Source organism: Plecotus auritus (assembly GCF_963455305.1).
Source record: "Plecotus auritus genome assembly, chromosome: 9".
NCBI lineage: Eukaryota > Metazoa > Chordata > Mammalia > Chiroptera > Vespertilionidae > Plecotus > Plecotus auritus.
The window spans coordinates 52,391,892-52,416,162 of record NC_137783.1 but is presented as its reverse complement, the minus strand read 5'-3'; the positions used below and the strand labels follow the sequence as shown (position 1 = coordinate 52,416,162).

Sequence of the window (24,271 nt, the reverse complement as noted above, 5' to 3'; positions counted from 1 at the left end):
CCCTGCACTGTGGGTTCTCTACCCAAAACCACGCGGCAGGGTTTCCCTTCTCGTCCATCTATCCAGCAAGAGCAGTGGATGGCCTGCTTGCACATTTCACGTTTCCAAATACTGGCTTCCTAGTTGGTCACGCCAACCCTTTTCCAAGAAACCCCGAGTGTGAATGTTTGAAGGAGCCCTGGAATTCACCCATGCCCGGCTGTTACCTCTCCACATGCCCAGCAGGGGTTGGCAGTGGATGTCCCAGCTGTCCAAAACACCAGACTGGCCTTCACTCATCCCACAGGGCTCTCCTCAACGGCAGGGGCACCTGTGCGTTTTCCAGACTACTTGTCATTCTTTATTTTATTTAATGTGTTTCCTTATTTTACTTGTCATTCCATAGTATGCCATCTACTTGGTTTAGCTATGCAAAGGTGGACACCATGCCAAGAAAACCTGACAGAGACTGAATTTATAGAACACGGGGGAGGGGGGAATGGGGCAGGAAACGAGAGCAGAGCGTTCCCTCAGCAGAAGCTCCTTTACACGATGAGATGATTCTCTGTGAGGTTTCTTTAAATATCTAGCTGCCTTGTTGCAATGAAATAAGAATCATTTATAAGGGTTCCATTTACATCTAGGCTTCCTGGCTGCACCTTACTCAGGGTGTAGCACACCTGGTGATGTCTGGGTGAATGTATGTCCTGGAAGGTGAGGTCCCAGGGCAGGAGTGAACCACAGAGGTCTCGCCCAGGGGTTCCCAATTTTACCTACGCATCAGAATGATCTGGAAGCTTGCTAAAATACAGACTGCTATGCCTCACACCCAGTGGGGTGTGTGATTCAGTGGGGCTGGATTACATTTCTAACCAGTTCCCAGGTGATGCTTGTGCTGCTGGTCCGGGGAACCCGCTTTGAGAAGCACTGGTCTAGAATGGTGGGTGAGCTCAGTGGTCGTTTGCTGCATGAACAAGGGGTGGGGTGGGGGAGAGGAAGGAATCATTCTTCCCTTGCCCCTTCTGAGTTCAGAATGCACACAAGCTCTCGGACCAGGAGAGCTGAATGCTTGGCAGATGGTCTCCGACATCACTGCTGACCTCCCTGATCTCTGCATTCAAAGCCCTGGGGTTCTGACCTGGACTCTCTTCCTGGTTTTGGTACAAAAGAAAGAACACAGGGCAGGTAGTCAGAAGAGGGTGCGCCTGGCTGTAATCTACTCGCTGTGAACTGTGTGGTCTTGGGCAAGAGCCTGGCAGGTGTGTGCACCTATGTGTCTTCACCTGCATGGAAACCTCTCTCACCGAGTTGCTCGAAAGGTGTAGAGGGGCAATCTTGACAGTGGCTGTTACCGATGGAGAACTTGCTTCAGGCCAGGCTCTGTTCTGAGCACTTCACATGCATCGGCTCATTCAAGACTCTCTCCTATGAGGTCACTAGTCTTGTCTCCCCATGTAAGTTCTCAGCCCCACCACTTGCTAGTGTCAGCTGTGAGGCCCTGCACCCTCCCTCTGGGCCTGCCTCCTGGTGCTGAAGGGCTGCAGTTAGGCCCCACAGACTCACTCAGCAAGCTCACTCAGCACGCTGAGGCTCTCAGGAAGCAGCCCGGGGCAGCTGTCATCACAGGCGGGGGACAGACAGCAGCCTGGGCCATCTGCAGTTCAGGCTAGCTCCCCATTTCTCCTGCAGAGCGGCTGGGGGAGGGAGCATCATTTGTTTAGGTCTCTGCAGTATTTAATCACCACCCAGCTCTCCCACCCTCTCCCCCCTCCAGTGCCTGCTCTGTCCCTGCAGGAAACACTCTGTGCCTTCTGCCTCTGATGGAGGCAGTGAAAAATGAACACAGCACCCGGAGAGCAGGCAACACCAGGAGGGGAGGGCGAGACCAGCCGGCCCAGCCCAGCAAGCACCAGCTGGGCAACCTGGGTCCTGACACAACTGACCACCTGGCAGGGCCCCAGAGCAAATCTGACTGCCTCCGAGGGAGCAGAAACACAGAGCCTGGGCCTTCCTGGGCCCCTGGAGAATCTGCGGCCAGGAATCCATTCTCTGCCTCTGCCCCGAAGAGAGACAGGCCATGTGCGGGACATGCCCCCTGAGGGGCAGCTGCAGGCCAGGTAGGAACGCCACATATGCCTCCTCTTCTGAGTTTCTTTTCCTGACACCCTCCTGGTGAGGGGATCACCACCCTCACCTCACAGGAGGGAGCTGGTGCTCAGAGAGGGTCAGCAGCCACAACAACAGGCAAGTGGGCACTATTTATTTTACTTAATAAAAGTACTTTTTATTTACATAAGTAACACATAAATCCATTCTCCTCAGAAAACTAACATTTCAGATAGATTCCAGAAGAGGGATTAGGCCCACTTTTCCCATTACATCTGATGGTTCCACCTCACTGTACCTTGCGCCCCCCTCCCTTAACTTTTGAATGTTATTTTGAAGACTTTATGTGTGAGTGTGACTAAAAATACACAGAAGTAGAAAAAGGGTGTGCACTGAAAACAGTCTCCCCATCCCAGTCTCGCTGCAGTTCCTCTCACCAGGGAACCACGCCAGCAGCTCTGTGTTTCCATCCAGAGCTATTCTGTCGTATACATGCATCACGGCCTTCGCAAACCCTGCCTGGAAGGTCCTGGCCCTGGATACCCATGCGGTTCACCCCTCGAGGCACGTCCTTACTCTTTACTGGTGAGGGCTTCCCTGACCTTTCCAGCTTATACACTGCAACAACCTCCCCCTGCACCAACTCCCTCCCCGGCTTTCTCCTGCTAATCCTCCTCCAGAGCACTGGGCACCTTCTACTTCCTCTCATATTTACTACACGACAGCCCACTCACTGCACTGGAGAGCTTTTGCTCCAGTGCAGGGTTTCCACATGCTGTGGTCACTGCCACGTCCTCCGGGCCTGGAACAGTGCCTGAAACAGGGGCAACAGTCAGCACCAATGGATGGCTGAGCATGGGCCTGGCACGGACGGGCAGATCCCACCCTGACACAAAGGTGGCGTGTCATACATGCTGTTCTCACCTCCTGTTTGAGAACACCTGTTTCTCCTTGCCTCTCCAGCCTGGTGTAAGGCACACAGCACATGCTCAGAATGACTGGCTGAGAACCTGACCCCTACCTCACACCACAGATCAAAATACACTGAGTGGCCAGATTATTATGATCTCTGAACACATAATAATCTGGCCACTCAGTGTACATCCTATATAATAAAGGGCTAACATGCAAATTGTCCCCTCGACCAGGAGTTCGACCAGCAGGCAGACCAGCCAACCGCCCATGTCCCCTCCCCCTGGCCAGGCTGGCCGGACCCCACCCATGCACAAATTCATGCACTGGGCCTCTAATATATATATATATATATATATACACACACACACACACACACACACACACACACACACGCACGCACACACTGAGTGGCCAGATTATTATGCATTCAGAGATCAGAAAGAAAGAAAGAAAGAAAGAAAGAAAGAAAGAAAGAAAGAAAGAAGAAAGAAAGAAAAGAAAGAAGGAAGGAAGGAAGGAAGGAAGGAAGGAAGGAAGGAAGAAAGAAAGAGAAAGAAAGAAAGAAAGAAAGAAAGAAAGAAAGAAAGAAAGAAAAGGCAATACAATACATTGCCTAGGAGATGATATAGGAAATTATCTCCTAGACCTTGGGATTGGGGATGATTCTCAAAGGAGCCACAACAAGCACTAATCAGGAAAAGTTGACAAATTTTCCAACATTAAAGCCAACAACTTCTGGCATATCAAAATACTCCATTCAGAGAATGAAAAGGCTAGCCCAGAGAGACGGAAGCCACGGTGAGGCCCAGGTCCAGGGCTCTAGGGCGTCAGGCTCCTCAAGATGGTCTGCAGCCACCCAGGAAGGCTGCTCAAAAGAGGTGGAGGTTGACTCCATCTCACTTGTCCCCAGCTCTTGCCTCTTCCGCCTCCTCCCTGAGAAATCAGAGGCTTAAGACAGACAGGAGCCCCCGCCCCCTTCCTGCCCCACGCAGAGACAACCAAGCAAGAAAAAGCAAATCCAAGAGCCCAGGAGCCTGGTGGCCTTGGGAAGTTTGGCTTGACAGGGCAAGAGCAGTTAACAAAGCTCACACCATCCATCACCGGGCCCAGCCATTTAGATGCTGGACATTTGATTAAACTAATATGGGTGGCGGGGGCGAGGCATGGCTGGGCGCTTCCTACCCTCGCCTACAAATTAGACCGTCTCACCCAATCCGATTACCTTGACTGCCACATTTATCTCAGGCACGGGCCATCCATCACTCCTCACAGCTGGCCCTGTGCCTCCTCCTGCAGGAGGGGAGTGGAGTGCTCTCAGTTTCAGCAGGCGGGGCTCACTCAGCCGCTCCTCGCTTCATCTGTTCCACAAGTGAAGCCCCTTATCCTCAACCGCACACCCGTGAAACGGGACAACGGAGCAGCGCTGTCCAACAGAGCTTTGCAGGATGGAAACCTCCTGTCTGTGCTGTTCAGACTGGGAGCCACCAGCCCGTGTGACTGGTGAGCACTTGAAAAGAGCAGTGGATGGTATGTGTGGCTAGTGTGGCTGAGGAGCTTGAGTTTTACATTTTATTTAACTTGACTTCATTATATTTAAGTGTAAATGGCCACATGGGGCTCTGGTTCCGCCATCAGACACGGAGGATACAGTGGTCGCTGCCTTTCTGGGGTTGTAGTGAAGGGTCAACGAGGCAGCTTACACTGCCCCGTACAGTCTCTGCATGTGACCAATGCTCTCCAAAGGCTGGGCCCGCTCTCCTGGAAGGGAGGGCTGCACTCTGAGGCAAAGGAGAACAGCAGCCACTCTCTGAAAATCCTGAACTGACAACGTGGTCACCTTTGCCGTCTCATAGTCCAGCAGGTCAGCAGGCTCTGTTTTAAGGAAAAGCACTGAGGCGCCTGGGTAAAAATGGCACAAACCATACAGTGGCAGAGAGAGGACTCAAGTCTTTGTGGCTCTGCCTTCCCACTGGACACCTGGTGACCTAGGAGATGCACAGCAGGAGCAAGGTTCAGGGTGGGGCAAGTGAGGCAGGTCTGCTGGGCAGGAGGGGGGTGGCAGCCTCTCCCTGGCACTACATCGGTCAGCTTCTCTAGACTGGTATCCTCCTCTCAATGCCAGTGCTGAGGAGGGGTGTGCCAGGCACAGGGGTACCCCAGAGTCGCCTCCAGGCCAGGCCCTGCCCAGCATGCTCCAGCCCACCAGGCCAAGCCCAGGGCAGCACTGAGGCCCCTCCCAGCACAGGGCAGAGCCAGAGTAACCCACAGAATTTTTGGTTCTAAATATACAAACTCTAGATGGGCCAGGCCTGAGGCTTTAGCAGTGACCAGGGCAATCAGACAGGGAGCCTCAGGGGCACTTGGACCAGTGAGAGCTCAGGACCACCAGGCTTCCTCCTGCTTTACAGGATGCCAGTGAGCATGGGCGCGGCTACAAGGCTGGCAGACGGGGGTCCAAACCAGCTTCTCGGCCAGGAATGAACCTGAGGGCTCTGGGCAAGCCGGGTCCCCTCCCAGGGCTGCAGTGGGGACGAGAGGTGCAAATGAATGTGTGAACAGACGCAACACCCCACAGCGCCTGTTCAAATGATTGGTATTGCCAGAGGTCTCAGGGCAGGTCCAAGGTCAGGGGAGACGACTCCCACCCGGCCCTGGTCCCAGCCCAGCCTGCGTCCTGAGGGCCTGGGAAGGCTGGTGAGGGTGGCACTCCAGCAGGGGCCTGAGACTTCATTCCTCAAGGATCGACTGTGTGACCTGCCATGAGCTGCATCACCCTTGGGGTCTCCTTTATGAAAAATAAGCATAAAATCATAAGCATGTGCGAACCCTTCAGTGAGGATCAGATGAGACGTGCAAAAGCTCTTAGAACCTAGATGTGAACAAATCTGCTAGAATCTAAGCGTGCCAGTGGGCAGGCTTCCCAGTAACTTCAGAGTGGCCTGACCTGCAGAAAAATAGGCTCCCCAAGCAAAGACACGCGCCCCGCAGAAACAGCAGGCGATTAGGAGTCCGGTCTTCCGACACTTGAGAGATGCCCCACTGGCAGCGGACTTCCCACAGGACCAGTGGCCGGGAAGAGGCAGGCCGATCACCGGCAGCATGCCTGGTGAGCCCCCTCGGAACTTGCTGTAGCCGTGGCTGGCAAGCTCCCAGGAGTGGGCTGACCTGGCCCACGGGGCTGGGCACTGTGACCTGCAGCTGATGCAGCTGCAGGAGGAGTAGGCTGCCCTGGATGGAATGTAGGAGGTTCCTGGCAGGAAATCACCACCAGGCTGGGAGATGGAGGAGGGAAGGCAGCAGGGTGGAAGGCAGCAGGGTGCAAGCCAGACAGGAGAAGAGCCTTCCGGGACAAGGTGCCTGGCCGAGCCAGAGGTGAGATGGGATTTGGGGAGAGTATACCAGGGGAGCTGAGGAGGCCTCCCTGGAACTCCTTCCCCGAGATGCACCCTTCTCCGCCATCTCAGTTGAAGGTATACTTAGCCACTCACACATTAGTATAAATGAATTTATAACAAACTGTGCCAAGACGTGCAAGTAATTGAAAGGAAAAGAATGGGGTGGGGGAAGACGGCAGGCACTCTCCCTAGCCAGCCACTTCCTCAAAGGCAAGACTCCGAGATCTCCCCAATGGAGACCCCGCTGCTGGGATCACCAGCGTTCCCTCCCCCCTCCCCAAAATGCCAACACTCTTTTGTTGCCACTTAAACCAATTTGGGGGTAATTCTGCAGGCAATTGTCTTCCGATTTACAATGCGGCTCAGTGATTGCATCGAGGCTGATGGTTCAGGCTGTAATTGTATGGTAATCACTTCTGTTTATGATCGATGCGGAAATCACTATTGTTTTCCAGCAGGCTTGTTAAATCAAAAAAGTGCAGGGGTGGGGAAGGAGGGTTTATTTTTGAGAGTTGGAGCCCTGAGAAAATGAAATTAAGTAGAGCAATCCAATGTGGGGGTGGGGGAGTGGGGGTGGCGGCAGCTCTGACGATAAAGGCACTCTCATTGGCTCAGAACTGAGACAGAGGCAGGGACACAGACAGTGAGAGCGACAGGGAAGGTCCAGGTGGAGAGGCAGAGACACTTGTGGGTAGAGACACAGGGAGGCAGGCAGGAATGCCCAAGGAATGGCCAGGCTTGGGACAGAGATGGTCAGATACACAAAGGATGCCCAGAAAGACCCCACTGCTCACAATGCAGAGACACCAAGAGAGATACTAGGAGATCCCTTTTACACACACCCACACTTGACCACACCTGCCCTCACCACTCCTGGAGAGGTGGGGACAACCAGGTGCCAGGTGGCAGGCCAGATACTACCTGCCCGTCAAGGCTGGAGTGCCCTACCTGCCCCATCTGCGATCTGCTTGCCTCTCCTTGCCCTTACCCCAAGACCACCTGAAAATAGGGTGGCAGATGGCACCTGGGGGCTCAGGTGGCAGGAGTAGGGCAGTGCTGTGAGCTGCGCTGCTGCTGTGGGGAATGGAGAGCTGCCCACCTGGCGGGCAGAAACCCGAACCTCCCAGAGGCTGCAGGGAACAGGCTTGGGCTGGGTGAGGGGCAACGGCTCCCAGGGCAGTCACGGGCACTCCATGGCATCACAGGACTAAGCCAGTCCAGGCTGGAGGCCAAGGCCCTGCAGGGAGTGAGTAGGCACCAGCTGCTATGTGCAGCTCAGACAAACCTCTCAGTTGCAGGCTGAGCTTGGCTACAAGGCATATGCTTTTTCAACTACACACCTTTCTTCCCCAGCAAAAGTGCACGGAGACCATGCAAGCAAGCACTGAAAATCATGACTATGGTGAACAATACCAGGTGTCTGGTTTCCAAAGCCTGCAGGCCGACACCTTTCAGCTCTGCTAGCTCTCCTTGTGTTGCTGCCCCTCTCTGTCTAAATCGCCCTCCAGATTCCATGGTTCTGCCGCCTCTCCACGGAAGCCTTTCCTCACCCAACTGGACCTTTCTCTCCCGGGCCCCAGGGTACTGAATGCCAGGCTGACTTGCGATGCAGGACTTTGGCGGCCCACAGGCCTGGCTCAGTGACTTCGCAGCTTGCTTCAACAGTAATGGGGACTGGCAGGCTATCCCTTAGCACGGTGACCTCCCAATGGCTACAAGAGCAGCATCAGAGCCTTCCCCGCAGTGTTAGCCTTAGCACAGAAGTCCCCCCACCTGATGATGTGGCCTCCCTCCAACCCAGAGCACCCTGATTCTGCTGCTGTGCCTGCATGTCGTCTCAAAGACAGCCAGGGTCCGGGATGGTGGGCAGTGAGCTTGGATAAAGCTCACTTGAATAAAGGAGAGGACCGTCCCCTCTCCTGTAGGCCCTCCTGGGCTCAGCCCCTGAACTTGCCCTGGCCTGGCCCTCCAACAGGCCACCCCCAGCCAGGCTGGCCCCTGAATTTAGGTGCTGCAGCTGCCTAACTGGGGTTCTGCAGGGCATTCCAGGCAGCCGTGGAAAACCTTAGAAGGGGAACAATCACTCCTAATTCTACTTCCAGGATTCAGCCTAAGAAAACAGATGACTTTCCCTGGGGAATCCGCTTCTGGAGTGTATACACAAACAAGAGATGGTCTTCCACAGTCACAACAAGGTTGGCCACCGTGAGGGTTTACATTACACTGGAATTGCCTCAACAGAGAGGGACATGCCGGGGTGGAGAGCACATGTGTGCGTGTGTTTGTGTGGGTGACCACACAGGGCATGTGGGATCTTTTTTGGGGTGACAGTCTCAACCTTGCTCTGCTCAGGGATCCCTAACCACACCTCAGATCCTGCGGTCTGAACACCACGCTGGCTCAGGGCTGGCTCAGGCCTGTTGGGGAGGCAGGAGGAGGTCTCCTGGTGGGCACTAAAGATACACACTCTGAAGGTGAAGGCCAGAGTTGGAGTGTGAACTTCACCCTGACATTCCCACCCCCGCCGGCAGTTCCCCTCTGCTCAGTGTTGATAATGACAGTAGCTCCCCTCTCAGGAGGCTGAAGAGCTCTAGAAACATCGTTATTATAACTTCCTGCTCCAACTTGTAACCCTGACTCCTGCTGACTTAGCACCCTGAGGTCCAGTCCTGGAGTGAGCAGTTTAGGGGAAGGCCCCTGCTAGGGTGTTTGCCCTCCCTGCACCCTTCTCCCCCAAAGGGGAAGAACAACCCAGGTGAGTTTGCAGGGCTGGCAGCACGATATGGAGGGTCTTGTTCCTGCCCAAGTGGCTGTGCCTAGGAAACAAGGCTGTGAGGGCTCAGAGGCCCAGCCTACCCCAGGTCCTTTAATCCTGGTGCTAAGTAGGATAGGAATCAACAACCCCACTTTTCAGATGGGGCAAGTAGGGGCCCTGAGAGGCGAGGGAACGCAGGCAGCCATCTGACTCTGCAGGGCTCTATACAGCAACAGTCCAAGAGTCTGTGTCTGCAGGGCGCTCTGAGAATATTCACAGAATTCTTCTGCCATCCCCGAGACAGGCAGAGAGGAAGCTGTGGCCAGCCAGGGCCGATTTCCCGGGGAAGCCACGGAACGCCCTTCCCTGGAGGTCTAGGTCCAGTCATCTCCCCAAGGATGGGACAGGCCTTCTGGGTCAGCACCAGCGGGCCTTCCCAGGCCTCCCCCGGTCCCGGGAGTAGTGTTGTGAGCAATGCCGCTGTGCCAGATGCTTTTGGCCATCTGGCGACAGAGGGGAATGTGCCCAGAAATGTCCAGGCCTCAGAGTGAGCCCCTCTCAGAGCCCCGGGTCTGCCCTCTGGTTTGAGTGAGCTAAGGGCCTAAATGCACTGGGGAGGGCAGAGGCCAGGCCAGTCACGGGACACTCCTCCTACCTCAGCATGACGACAGCAGCTAACATGAAATGCATCCTTTGTGCCAGGCACGTGGACTTGGCGGTCCTCACAGTGATCTCGCGGCCACTGCCTTTATCATCCCAGTTTCTGGATGTGGAGGCGGAGGCATCGCAGACCTGCCTGAGGTCACACAGACTGGCCCTGCCTCACCCTTAAATGGTGGGAGAGATGACGTGGGCGCCGGTATGCCCCAGAGGAATCGGGACGTGTTCACTTCACACACCACCCAGCTCCCATGCCACAGACACCCGCCAACACTGCATGTTAGCAAATCTGCACAAACCCATGACAACACCTCCATATACACTCAATCAACAATCATCCAATACGCATATGTCCTGCACGGGCCCAATAGGACACATGCATGTTCAGTTGCATGGGTACATGATATACATATGCAGATGCAAACTGCACATAATATTTCTAAAACGTTCCATCTTATACTTCTATTCTCTAGCCAAACCTACCCTGCAGTGGGCTCACCCCATTTTACTTCCAGGCACATGCACAGTCCTGCACACCCTCTGCCTTTCCTCCACCCCCAACATCTTCATCTGGGGATCTTAAGCTCCCCGAGGTCAGGGTTCCTGTGTTTTTCACATTCCCACCGATCCCACCCAGAGCCAGCTCTCCATTTGTTCATTCACTCACTCAAAACATATTAGTGTGTACTATAGCCCATCTGAATGCAACACATCCAAACTTGAATGAGCTGTAGCCATGAACTTGAATACAATGTTCCTGCACAACCCAGGGCTGGACTGAGCGCTGTAATTACTGCCCTGTGAACCGCTAGGGGCGCAGGCATGGACATTAGTGAGCAGCATGGAGGCTGTGTGATGCAGTGCCCAGCAGGACACTCAGCCCCGCTCGTTGTTACAACAGGCCTACTGGGTGAGGGCGCCCCCATTTATAGAAGAGGCAACTCAAGTATCAAACTCTAGATCGCTGGGTGGGGTGCTAGCGAGGCTGGGGGAACCAAGTGTCTAAGACCAGGGAGGTGTCCAGAAAAGCCAGCCTGGGCCATGCCTGTCCGGAGGTGAGCACATAGGGAGCACTTGTACACTCCTGTGAGAGGGCACAGGCACCAGGAAGCCCTGCCTGGGAAGAAAGCTCCATCTCAGAGAACAAAATCTCATCCTGTCATCGAATGTATTTCTCAGGAAGGTTCAGAGCCCCTGAGGACTATCGGCCTGCCGGTCCTGTCCTGGGGAGGCTTAATTCCGCGGTGGCGTGAGGGTGCTGGGCTAGAGGGTGCCCCCTTGTCTGCGGCAGGAGCCTGCCCGCCAGGGTACCTGCTGCTCACTGTGCCTTCAGGCAGGGGCACAGAGAGGGTGGAGGACGCACCCCTGTTTCAGGTCAGAGTGGCCTGGACAGAAGCCAGAGCCCGTGCTCTCAAAGGGAGCCAGGGTGTTTGCCCTCCCTGCACCCTTCTCCCCCAAAGAGGAAGAAGAGCAGTCCCCGGAGGTGGGGCAGGGACCCCCAGAAGTTACTGAGACCAAGTGGGTGAGGCTGCCCTGAGTCTGGAAAGGTGTGTGGGGGGTGTTCGCTGCTTTGGGTGCTACCGCCCTGAGCACCCAGGACAGCAGGTGTGCCCTCCATCCAGGGCTGTGCTGGGCCCTGGCGCTTTCAGGGCCTTTTGTGAACAAATGAGAAGCAGACCCAACTGAGGGTTATACAAGTTGTCCTCATGCCTGCAGAGCAGCCACAAGTTTCTCTTAGCAAACACTGAGGCAGTCCTGGGCCTCAGCCAAGAGGCCTGGGGCCCCAGAGGCCAGGCAGGGGTGCAGGGGAGAGAGCCGAGCATTCCGTGTGTTGTACTGGAGTAAAGGCCCCCACACAGGCTGGTGGGCGGGTGGGGGTGCAGGGCATTTCCACAAGTACTGGCTGTGATGGAAGATTACAAGGTAGGGAAGTAGGAGGACATGTCCCCAGTGTAACAGGCCTTGCACAAATGCAAGGAGACCCACGACAGAGCAGCAAGGACAGCTGGTGTTTCCTCAGGGCTGACCAGGTCCTAGCACTGTATTCAAAGCTAAAGCTGGCATATACTCTAACGCTCCCACAACCCTGTGAGCTAGGTACTATTCCATTTTACAGATGAGGAAACTGAGGCCTGCAGAGAGTTAGATAGAGGTCCCAGTGTGTGGACAGTAGAGGGAGGGAGATAATGATGAGCAAGGCTCAGGAGGAGAAACCTCTAAGGGGTGAGGGCCTCCAGCCCTAATGGGGAGGGGCACCGGATGGCCATGTCCTCCCACCTGGAACCCCCTCAGATCCCCACCCAGCTGCCCTAGCATTCTCCCTGTGTGCAGTCTGGTCCCCCAGGCCTGGGCTGAGTGCTGCTCAACCGCCAGGCACACGGCAGCGCTGTCAAGGCCTGGGGTGAAAGAGGAAGCAGCGCACTGGCTCCTGAGACCTTCCCGCAATCACTAGAATTTCCAGTCCCTGTGTTCCTTTCCTGGAGCCCTCTGGACAGCTGGAAGCCAGGCTTGGCCCTGGGCCTGACCCCAAAACCACCTCAACGTGGCACAGCTCATGGACCCTCTACCCAGAAAATGCACCCTGCACAATTTGGGAGCTCCTAGACCCCAACAAACTCTCCATGGCCCTCAGAGGGGAGAAGAGAAGTTCTTGTGCACCAGAGGGCTTCAGAGGCCCCAGGTGCAGACTTCCTCAAGAGGGAAATGAAAGTGGGTGTGTGCCGGCCATGCGTGCTTCCTTCAGGCCTGGGACACACACCGGAGCCTCCCAGGCGGCCGCCACTGGGGAAAGACCTGCAGCCTCTCATCAGGACAGAATGAGGGACATTCGCACCCCCTCTCCCCACTCGTTTCTTCAGGCTCTCTGTCTGCAGCAGCCACTGTCATGCCGGAGGGGGAGCAACCCCAGGGCGGCCCACCCTCCACACTACACAGCAAGACCTGTCTGCTCACAACACCTCCAAGAACATCTTACAGAAAAGGAAACTGAGAGTGGAGATGGAGCTGGGACAAAGAAGCAACTAGTCTCTCAGGCTCAGGAACTCAAGAGACCAAAAGCCCAGCTGGTTTGGGAGCTAAATGTCTGCTGTGCAGAATCACATCAACCTGGTTACTGCTGAGAGCTGCCACGTAGTGAGCAGGTACCAGACACTGAGCTGAGCCCTCTCAGCCCACCTCGTGATGCTCCACTGCAAGGGTACCAGGCAGGCAGGCACAGGCAGGTCTATCTTATTGATTAGAAGAAAGAGGATTAGAGAAGTTAAGTGACTTACCCAAAATCACCCAGCAAATGACAGATGTGGGTTTCATAATTACTCCCGACACTGTCTTGGGAAAGACACTGGGTGGCCCCATTTTAAGAGCCTCAGGGGTGGGGCAGGGAGGTCCTTCAGCGCCCTGTGCTTCAGAAAGGGCAGGAGGGAGGCCCAAGCCCTGTACAGGGAGGTTGGGGTAGGAGCAGCTGGAGCTGCTGACAGGAGGCAGGCAGTCCCCATCTTTCAGGCCCTGGGCCCTGCTCCTTGGGGGATGGCGATGACAGCTCCAAGGGCCTTGACACAGACACGCAGGCGCAGCACCATCCCACATAACTTCCTGTGCTGATGGGGCCACTGAAAACTGAAATGTGGCCAGTGTGATACCGAGCTGAGGTTTTAATTTAATTTAATAGACATTTAAATGGCCACATGTGGCTAGTGGCTGCATAGGGCAGCACAGTAATCCAGTTGGGGGCCCGACAAGGGCTCCCCCACGTCACATGGTCAACTTGGAAAACCACAGCTGGCCAAGAACTCGGGCCTCCTCCTTTCTTCCTGGGTGAATGCCTTTGCTGTGACCCATCGATGCCCAGGGTGGTCATTTAAGAGACAGTTGTTGAGCACCCAGCACTAAGACATGCCATGGGTGTCCCATCCGGCCACTCATAATATAGTGGGGCCGACACCAAGTGCGCAAGTGACCCCATAAACAGACTGATGTAAGTGCGGGTCCTGGGCGTGCAAAGGAGTGGAAGGAATGCAGGAGGCAGGGTCCGTGCCTGTGTGGGTGCCTGGGGCGGGGGACCAGGGAAGGCTCCGGGTGGTGACATTTGAGCAGGGCCTGGGAGCAGGTGGATGGAGGAGACAAAAAGAAGGGTGCCTTGGGTCCTTTTTCCCTTCCCTCTGAAACGGGCCCCCACCCCCACCCCCACCCCCTTTTTAACAGCCCTCCCGCTATATGTAGGGACTGAAACAGAACCTGTTAAATCTGTGAGTCACCAACCAGGTTACACCCTTAGGAGGCGGAGAGGGTGCCCGTAAGTCTCCTGCTGTCCCAGGCTCTGACCGATGTAGCACTGAGAGGGCCCGAGGCCTGACTCTACAAGCCCAGAGGCTGGCCCCTGTCACCTGTCCCTGCAGTCCCAGCCCCGGAGGGCTGAATGGCCCACATTGATTTAAAACCTCCCAGGCCTAGTGGTCACCCCAGAGACTGGGGAGGTTCCACAAACACGGCCCCTTTTTCCAGGAGAGAGCAGAGGGCGCCCAGGGGAGGTCTGAACAAGTTCCACCAAGTTCCCAGAGCTCCTCAGAAGAGCTGGCTGCCCTTGCCCCCCACCATGGGTGACCACAAAACAGGAACCCTGTGACAGGGCAGGCTTTCCATTGCGTCAGCTGAGGCAGGGGCATTCCCGCAGCAGAGCCCTAACCTCGCATGCCTCCCCACTTCCCTGCACGGACTCCGGCCTACAGCTCGGCAGCAGTTACTCCTGGACGTCCTCTGTGGCTCCCACTGCCCCAGGATAAGATCTGTGCTCCCCAGCGGGCTTTCAGCACTGGCTCCACTTCCCGCACTCACCTCCACCGAGTCATCTGGAGGGACATCCTCCCTTCTCCAGGAGTGCCACACCTCTCCTGATTCCCCAGCATTTGCACCTACAGCTCCTCCCACCCAAATCCTACCCATTTCCAAAACCAAATTCCACCTGTGGCTCTTGGACTCCTGTCCTCAGTTCACTTCTGTCCTAAATCTCCATCCTTCTAGGCCAAAGTTGTCCAGAGGAACTTTCTGCCACAGTGGAAACATGCTCTAATCTGAGCTGCCCAGTCTGACAGCCACCAGCCACATGTGGCTGCTGAACATTTGAGATGTGGCAAGTGACTCCAATACTGACTGCAGAGTTCCAGGTGCAGCTCCCTCTGAGGCCTGGGAAGAGTGGGCCACTCCAGCACCAAGGTTACCATTGCCCCCTCTTCTTTCTACAGCTCTTAGGGTGTGGAGCGTGGGCCTCTGCTCATTCAGTTCTCCTTGCCCTGCTGCACCAATATTCCCACTGTGTCCTCAGACGCAGTTCCTGCCTTTGCCCCCACCCCGTCCCCCACCCCTCCCAGCATAAGATGAGTAGCTGGACTCTGGAGTGCAGTCTTCCCTTTTACAGATGAGAACACAGCAACGTTCTCAGTACAGAGATGAGAACAGAGGCCCCCAAAGGGGAAGTGACTTGCCAAAGGTCACACACTAATTTGACACCAGATCACAGATATGATCACTTGAGGGCTAGGCCCTGACAGCCATGTTTCCACGAAGAGTGTCGGAATTATCTGGGCAAACTTTGTGAAACCAAAGCCCAAACACAGAGGCTGCGCCTTACCCCAGAACTACCAATCCACCAAGGTGACTGGGAGCCTTGGCCTCCTGGAATGTGGGTGTCCTGGCTAAAGCCCCTAATTCAACACACATGCATGAAGTACCCACTACTGCCCCAGGCTGGGCACTCAGAAGGCCTGGCCTGGTCCCACGGTGGGTGGGGGCAGTGGGAGAACCCAGCAGAGTTGTGGGGGTTTGGAGAGGCCCCTGCAGCTAGCTCCAAGCTGGAGTCCGGTGCCATGGTTGGGGCTATTGAGAGGGAGGTAAGGGCCCACTTCCTGAACCTCCTCAGGCAGGAGGATAGCAGATTGCCCGGCAGGCCCAGCCCAATGCTCTGGGTGGCGGGGGTCAGTCAGTTTTGAAGGGCACACAGGACAAATCAGACTCTGGGGAACAAGAGTGCTGTGGGCATCCCCGGGGGGGGGGGGTGGGTGCGGGGGCAGGGGGCCACCCTGACTCCAGGGAAAGGCATAGTGAGCAGGGGCCTTGAACACCCCCCTACCACACTCCAGCCTGGGAACCTGGGAGTGTCCCCAAAGGTCCTCTCATCCCTCAAGCTCCATTGGATGGGCCTTGAAGACCCACTTTCAGGTGTGCTGGGACTCTTGGCCAGGGGCCATCCCCAGTCAGACCTCCCCTCCAGTCAGCTCAGGGACAATGGGGAGCTAGAGGCTGCAGTGAGCCTGATGTTGGGCAGAGGTGGGCACCTCAGGACACAAGGACAAGGCCAAAGCAAAGTGACCTCACCTCAGGGTCGGAGCAGGAAACTGAAGCAAAGCACAATTAAACCTTATCTAAGTCTCAAGTTCAAAATGGCAGACTGGAAAGTGGGATTTACAGCCCACCGTGAGAGGGCCTTAGCTTCCTTCACACTGCGCTGCATGTGACCTTGGGCAGGAAGGCCCTTCGCCCACCCAGGCAGTGGCTGCCTGTCCTTCCCTGGCTGTGGTGAGTGGCCAGGCGCTCCCTGGGGAGCTGGAAGTGTGTCGGGGAAGGGGCCTTGTTTTTCCCTGAGCAGGCTCCCTCGTGGGCTGCTGCTTCTCTGCTGGCCCCAGAGGGAGAGACTTTCCTCCCACAGCTGCGGCTTCTGGGGAGCGTGGCACAGCCATGGCCCATGGCATGAGGGGCAGCAGGCCCTGGCAGGGCAAATGTCCCCAAATTCTCCTACCCCAGGACTGGGGCCTGTGCACTTCTCTGGGGTAGTGCTAACGAACCTAGCCACAGGCCCACTGACAGTCCTTCCCCGTGGGGAAGAGCCAGTCTCTCCCTCAGGACCGTGTTGATCAGGTAAACACCTCCCTCGCCCGGAGCCTCACTCCCTCTCCTTCCAGCTCTGCCAACTCAGAACTCTCTGTTCCCGGACCTGGAGCTGAGCTGGCTCTCTCGCCCGATCGATGGGTGAGTTCACAAAGCCTGACGCCTACCAGGCACCACGACAGTCCTGAGGGAGGTCTGAGGCTGCTCCTGGGGCGGCTGCCTACCCCTGACCCCTGGCTGACCTCAACTGGGTGGCGGAGCCCTGGCAGAGGAGTCGGAGAGCTGGAGCTCATGCCACTTCCTGGGTGACCTTGGGCAAAACAGAGCCTCAGCTTTCTCCTGGGCTAAATGGGAGCAGCTGGCTTATCTATCCTCCCTTCACTGGGAGGCTGTCAAAATAAAGTGCTAAGAAAATGGAAGGTGCCTTTATCAAACGGACTCACCCAGCATGGCCACACCTGTGGGCTCTTGGACTAGTGTCCTCAGCTCACTTCTGTCCTAAATCTCCGTCCTTCTAGGCCAAAGAGGTCCAGAGGAACTCTCTGCCACAGTGAAAATGCTCTAATCTGAGCCCTAGCTTGACAGCCACCAGCCACGTGTGGCTGCTGGACATTTGAGATGTGGCAAGTGACTACCATACTGGCTGCAGAGTTCCAGGTGCAGCTCCCTCATCCTTACTCTGAGGCGTGACCCAGAAAGAGCCTTCAGGAAGCTCCCAGGCGGGACTCGAGCTGAACATCTGTAGGAGAGCCTCTCAGTCTGACTGACAACACCAGTTCTCAGCTAAAACCGACTTAAATCCAGAAGTGCTCTTTCAATCCCTCCAGTGCCTCCCACCCCAAAAGGGAAAACAGCTCTGGACCAGCTGTCCCCTCATTCCATCACTCAGCAGTCATCAGTCATCGAGCATCTACCACTTGCGGGGCGCTGTGATTGGCACTGGGGTAGACAGTGATGAGTAATACATGGCTCCTGCCTTCATGGAGCTCACAATCAAGGCCTTGCTCCAGTCCCTACTGGGTGGTTGACCTCAGACCCATCAGTTTCCCATATGAAAAGGGGGGGGAGGCAAGTTCTGAGTGCAAAGACTGTGGTGAGATCTAAGAGGCAAGAAGAGATAGGTGAAGGGGCTCTGGCGGGTGGAAGGCTGAGCAGGGATAGCATTAGGAAGCAAGTCTCAAACTCTGTGCCGGCTGCTGCTTCCGGTAGAGACCCAGATTCTCACCAAAGCATTGCTGTTTGGTGGTTTCTCACTAAGGAAGTTCAGGGTAAAAATAGCTCAGGAGGGGACTTGAATCCAACTAGTTCGGGGGTAGTCATTGCCTGGCTACTAAGTAAGAAAAGAGGTGTATTAGTAGCCACATGGATCTCAAGACTCACTGTCCCCCCTAAACCCACCAACACATAGTGGTACAGGGCCTTTGGCTCTGTATTGGAGAGGGGTTTCATGTGCAGAGTCCCAGAACTGGAGGGGCCTAAGTCCCTATACACCATCTGGGGTCACCCTGATTTCAGGGTAGTACCACTTTGCCCTCTCCAACACTTCCCAGCCAGATTTCTGGCCCACTGTAGTCCACTCTCAAGGATGGGCCTTTAAGAAGCACTCTGGCACCAAGTGCTTACCAGCTGCCCCACAAAACCTTCCTGCTGAAGAAGGCACCAGCCATACCCAGTGCCCATCTGGCAGTTCCACCTAATAGTCAAGGGCAGGGGACCTGGGCCCCCACCCTGAGAATGAAGGTCTCCTGAAGCCCATCTAAGGAGTGCCACCTCCCTCCACTGGTGCAAAGGATTAGGGCAGGGAAAGTCAGATCCCTGCCCTCTTCTAGGTTCACCCAACCTGGTTTCCAGTTGGATCCAGGAACTGGGCCCTAACTAGCGCCATGGGTAACAAGGCTTATAAGATCCCAACTCCAAAACCACTGGCTCAAACCTCCTTTTAGCCCCAGGGCAGTGATCTGAGAAACCTACTCTAAGGTCTTAAAGATCTTTACAGGCTGGTGTCAGGCACCCCAGAAAGGCCCCTTCCTGCTCTCCAGTGCAAACCTGTCTCTCTCCTCCTCCAGCCGGCCTCCCTAGCAAACACTTGTCAGAAGTCTGGTTTGCACCTATCACCACCCCAAAGAGAGCCCTTCGGCAAAGGTGGCCTCACCAGCCACGGTGGGGGGTCTCTGGACGCTTTTAGCATTAGGGCTGCATCCTGACAAAGGAGCAGCTTGAAGTTAAGGACCCTTGGCCGCTGCCTCAGCGGAAGGCTTCCTGGCCATTCTTCTTTTTGCCATAGGAGCCTATTGAGGACTGAGCCTTGTAAAATGTCTGCTGGAGAGCCAACATTTCACCTTCGGGGAGAGGGTTCGGGGAAGCCCCTGGCCCCGGGCCCAGAGGAGAAATGAGGACCCCTTCTATGGGCGCACAAAACGGCCCGGTACACGCCGGTGCCACTCTCGCGGCCAAGCCTCGGGCTGACACCATGCAGTACACGGCGATACCCACAATGCACCGGCCCTCTCTGTCACACACAGGCACGCACACTCACCCCCGCTCCCGGAGGGAGTCCGGGCCCGGCCCGCGGGCGACCCTTCGCCGACCCCTCCAGCCACACACTTACCTGGAAGTTGCACCGGCCGCGGTCCCGCCCTGGCGCCCGCGGTGGGCTGGGGCCCGGCCGCCCCCGGCCGCAGCGAGTGACTCTGGGCAGGTTTCAGCCGGCGCCGAACAAAGGCTGCACGCAGGCAGCGGGCGCCGCCTGCATCCCCGCTCCGCGCCCCGGCGGCGGCGGCGGCGACGCGGGGGCCCCGGCAGCTGCGGCGCCCGCTTGCTCGGCGCAGCCCGCTCCGAGGGCGCTCCGGCTCCCGCGCTCCCGCTCGCTGCTGCCCGCCACCGCCGCCGCCGTCCGGCTACCGCACCGCACACATCAATTATTCATCGCCCGTCTCCAGCTTCCCGGGCGAAGCCAATCACAGGCGGAGGCTCCGCTAATGGGGCCGCCGCCGCCGAGGAGGCAGCCAGCCGCGCGCCCGGGCGCAAGCGACAGCCCTCCGGGGACGGGGATGGGCCGGGGGCGCGCGGGAGGCGGGGGCGAATGGGGCGCGCCAGCGAAACTTCCCACGGCCCACGGCCTGCGCCCGGACCCCGCCGGCGCGACCACCCACCCTGAGTGCGCCCGCGTGGGGCTAGAGGTCTAGTGGGGGAGGTCGGGCGCAGCGCCGCGGTGGAGGTGGGGGGGGAGGGGAGGGGAGGGAGGAGGAGCGCGGGAGGAAGATGAAAGGCTAGCAGACCTGTCTCGGTGTCTCCAGGGAACCTCGGCTCGCGCGCGCCTTACCCGCCCCGCGAGCCTCGCCGCCCACACCCCCGCCCCCAGCCCGCGGCCCGCACTCACTCGCGCGCAGACGGCCAGCCCAGCCACTTTGCTGCGAGGGAGCACGAGCGAGTATGAATCGGAGGCAGCTCACATTTCAAACTTGCACGCAGGGGTGGTGCTGGTGCACGCCGCCGCGGAGCGAACGCACCGCCCGACCAGCGGCGTTCCTGCCTCCGGGCGGGGGCGGCGGCCAGGTCCCCTCCCCACCCCCCCCTCCGCCTAGGCAATTAATTGGAAGCAACACTAGTGCAAGTGGGGCTCCCAGAGCGCTGTCGCCCCGAGGGGACCACCGGGAGGGCGCTGGTGGGGGATGACTTCGGGTGTCTCCCACCTCCCCACCCCCCTGTAGCGAATCATCCCAAGTGGTCATGCTAATGAGGGTACCCCGCGTGGTGAAGGCGGAGGAGGTAGTTGGCCTGGAGGCGGCCGTGGCCCGGGGCGGGGGGTGGGAGGAGGCGGGAAGGACTGGGGGATCCGGATTGCGACGTCGGTTTAAAGGATTTTCAGAACGGGTTGGGGCGGAGAAGGCAGGCAGCATGGTATCTTCCCAGGCATGAGGGCTCCTGCCACCCTGGGATTCCCCGAGTGTAGAGCCCGGGGCTGGATGAGCGGGCGCACGTACACTTGAGTTCCTCGACTTCGGGGAGTTCCTGTGCCCTGGAGCCAGCAGCGATAGGGAAGCCGGGGGCCGCAGCTGCCTGAGGCCCCGCCCTTCCCCGGGAGCTGCTGCCTTCCTGACTTTGCATCCTGTGGTGGCCGTGGCCTCTTCCTTCCAGCCTGCCTATCGCAGAAGCTCCTGGCACTGAGCTGAGCTTAGCCCAGGTGGAGCCCTCCGCACCACAGACACCCCTGGACGCCCACCCGCTGCCCTACCCCAAAGGGCTCTTCGCCCCTCCTTTTGTGGGCACTTCCCATCACTATCATCCCCTAGGCGGGAGAAGCTATTTTAGAGCCCTCTCCCCCCAGCCCCGCCCACCCACCAGTGAAAGTTTCTTGAATGGTGACCTAACTGCCCCAAACAATTAGGAAGGTAAGTGGGACGCCATCATTCATCCTAAGGTAGCCAGAACCGTCCTTAAAATCTCTATGTTGGAGTGCCCTGCACTGCTCCCCTTGCCAGCTCAGGAAATTGATCAGGTTCACCAGCCTTTGCCATTGCTTCTACAACTTCATTCGGGATTACCCCACCGCCACCCTTTTCAGTCTGAGCCTCTGGCTGCCCCCTACATCTTCCTGACTGTCCCACTGCCCACCCTGGAAGTGGAGGAGACAAATCACTTATCTAGAAATTATTTCTTGCTCCTCCTTTGACATAAACGGTTAGAGCCTTCTAATCCCACCCACTGATACTTGAAATACCTCTTTTGGGGTTGGCATTTGGCAATGCAGTTGTCATGAGGTTTTCCCCTCCGAGGAGATGGTTAAATGGACTAATTCAGACTTTATAACATGCTGCCTTTTGGACAAGAACTAGCTCCCTACAAGAGATTAATTGGCGTTCCCTTCCCGGGGGCCAAGCTCAGGGCCTCCAGGGAAAAAAGACTTACTTCTCTGTCCTGCACAGATTCCACGCTTTGCTCATCTCACCTCCTCTAAGGACTTCCCACATCTTGGGTTACAATGGCTTCCTTGAGGACAATCATTTACTTGCTGAGACATTCATTAGGGTCCTGCCCATCCTAAGCAGCCCCACCGGGGTTTGGGATCCCAGAGGGAGAAGCCCTGTGGCCAGCGAGAACTCTCCTCTTTCTTTGCTTGGCCCAGTCCCCACTGCAGATCCCCAGGACAACATACTCCAAAGCCCAGTGCTCGGCCGAGACACCCAGAAACAGATGGGCATGGCAATTTGGCCCACCTTTCAGAAGAAACACTGAGATGGGTGTCTCTCAGTCCCGGTTTCTAACTTTTGGTTTCAACCTAATGTCAGGGTTTGATATAGAATCCAAACAGCCAAGACCTCAAGCAAGTAGCTCACTTTCCTCCTGGAACCTCCCTTCCTAGAAGTTCTGTACAACAATAGTTCGGAGCCACCAAAGACTCAAGGTTTAGAGCTCCCAGGGTCATTCTTGAAATACCCTGTAGGAGTTGGTACTATGTGGCCAGCCCCAGGCACTTAGTTCAGAAAACCGCTCCTATAGGTTGAGCTAGAATTGGTTCCAGGAATTGAGCAGAGGTTTATACCAGAGGGACACACCTGGAGGCATTGCCTGGGAAACAGATAGCCCCACCAGTCCCCCATCCCCCACTTTCTAGGGACCCACTCAGGGAAAAGCCCTAGGGTGGGGTAGAAGAGCATTGATATGCAAACATTTAAGCTTCTCTGGCCTGGGGTCCACAGTTTTTTACTTTCTCCAGGTAAGAACTCCCCCAAGTAAACACTCTCCACTAGCAGATTGACATAATTAAGAAAACAAATTATTTTCAAGCTTGCATTCACCAGCCATTTTCACATGCTAATTTCAAGGTCTGCTCAGGGTCCCACTCAGGGTCCTCTCCTGCCCAATTAGTAGCAAGCTCTCATCAATACTACACTTCCCAGCCTAAGGAAATCTGGGTACTCCCACCAGTTCCTGCTTCAGAAAGGCTTTTCCCTACTAACTTCACATTCCAACTCCACTTTTCTAACTTGCAAAGATTTGCTCAAAAGCCTGGGGCCCACAGTGGGCCGTCCCACCCCCTGGGCGCCTGCCTTGATGAGGATCTACAGGAAAGGGGCACAGACAAAGGAGCTCCACCTCAGCGCTCAGTCACTCTGTGAGCTCTCCAAGTGACCTCAGCGAGGGGGGGCCCAGCCCGGGGAATGACTTGGGAGGCAGAAGAAAGGAAGAAAAAAGGGAGAAGCTGCGCCCTGGGGCCCTGGCTCCTTGATGAATGCCCGAGAGCGCTCGTGAAGCCTGACTCGGGGATCAATAGCGGGTGGCTTTTCTTGCGTGTGTTTGAACTCCCCCTGCTGTGAGCCCTGTCGAGGAGGGGCGACCAATAAATCACGGCACTGCAGCCAGGAAGGGAGGAGGGTGGAGGGAGGATGCTGCCCCAGCTCGGGAAGCCTGTCACGTGGAACCCACCTTTACAGGACCAGCCAGGCCCTGGAGGGAGGGGACTGCTAGGGTTGGGTCTAGGGTGCGGGAGAAGCCCCCTCCAGGATCCCAGCTCACCTACAGAGGGATGGGGCTCCCAGACCCTGAACCAGCAGTCCAGGCCAGTAAGGAGAAAAAAAGAGTAAAGCCACCTAGGATGTAGGTCACCCTGGGGTGGGAAGTGGCTCAGGGCTGGGTCGGCCCAGTACAGAGCTTTGTGTAGTGGGAGGCCTCGGGGCACATGAAAGCCAAGCTCCCTCCCCTGAGACTGCAGACCCAGAGGTGGCTCTTTGGGCACTCGGTCTTCCTGATTCAGGCCTTGCTCATTCAGTAGGTCTCAACACGGATCCCAAGGACTCAAAGATGTCATACATGCAGGCTCAAGCACTCACAGGGAGAGGGAGGTAGATAGGAAGGCCCTGGGCAGGTCTGTGGGCCATCCACCTTCAGACAATTGGTCCTTTTCAAAATGCATGGAAGGGAGCACAGGGCAGAAGTTGATAAAAGGACACACACATGCCCAGGAGCACGTATCACCGGAGCATGTCTCCCCGGAGCATGTCTCCCCGACAGTTCAGGCAACAGTCCTGGGTGCTGACTCAGGGGCGCCGCTTCCAGGGACCTTTCTCTGGGGCTTCTGTCCTCTCACCTCTGAGGGGACCGGGCACAAACTCCTGTGTCTTTCGATAATGTTCCCTCTGCCCTTTTCCTTCCATGGCCCTGGTCAAACTCAATTCTACCTGTCCGGTCTTCAATAAGAAAGGCACAGTTGAGGTTCAGCTCCTGGCCAAGGCAGGTGTCCCCCCAGGCCTCAGAACCCTGCCCACACACAGGGACAGCAGGAGGACACACTCCCACTTGGGACACAGAGATGGGCCGAAGCCGGATCCAGGCCTCTGCTCTGTCCGGAATAACGCAGAACCCACGGCGACATAGTGCTTGCTGGTTGCCAGGCTCGGGTCCAGGCACTTTCCAAGTATCAACACGCCGTCCTCACCAACAACCCTCTCTGATAAGGTGTGATTATTGTTTCTACTCTAGAGACAACATCATCAAGGCACGGAGAGGTGTCACCACCCACTGCACGATTTAAACTACCCAGCAATCGGACGGCAAGTTGCACGGTAACCAAAGCCCCCCATTTCCA

General features: G+C 56.6%; 1 protein-coding gene across 4 annotated transcripts in view; it reads right to left on the bottom strand.

The window, feature by feature from the left end:
• ZMIZ1 (zinc finger MIZ-type containing 1) overlaps positions 1–24,271 on the bottom strand; it is a 222,102-nt gene that overhangs the window by 45,520 nt on the left and 152,311 nt on the right. The window contains exon 1 of one of the 4 annotated variants that reach the window (XM_080642499.1): positions 19,295–19,848. The exons of the other annotated variants lie outside the window; for them this stretch is intronic. The gene's annotated coding sequence lies outside the window, so the exon portion shown is untranslated. Of the gene's footprint in view, positions 1–19,294; positions 19,849–24,271 lie in introns of those variants that run through there. 4 annotated transcript variants of the gene reach the window in all.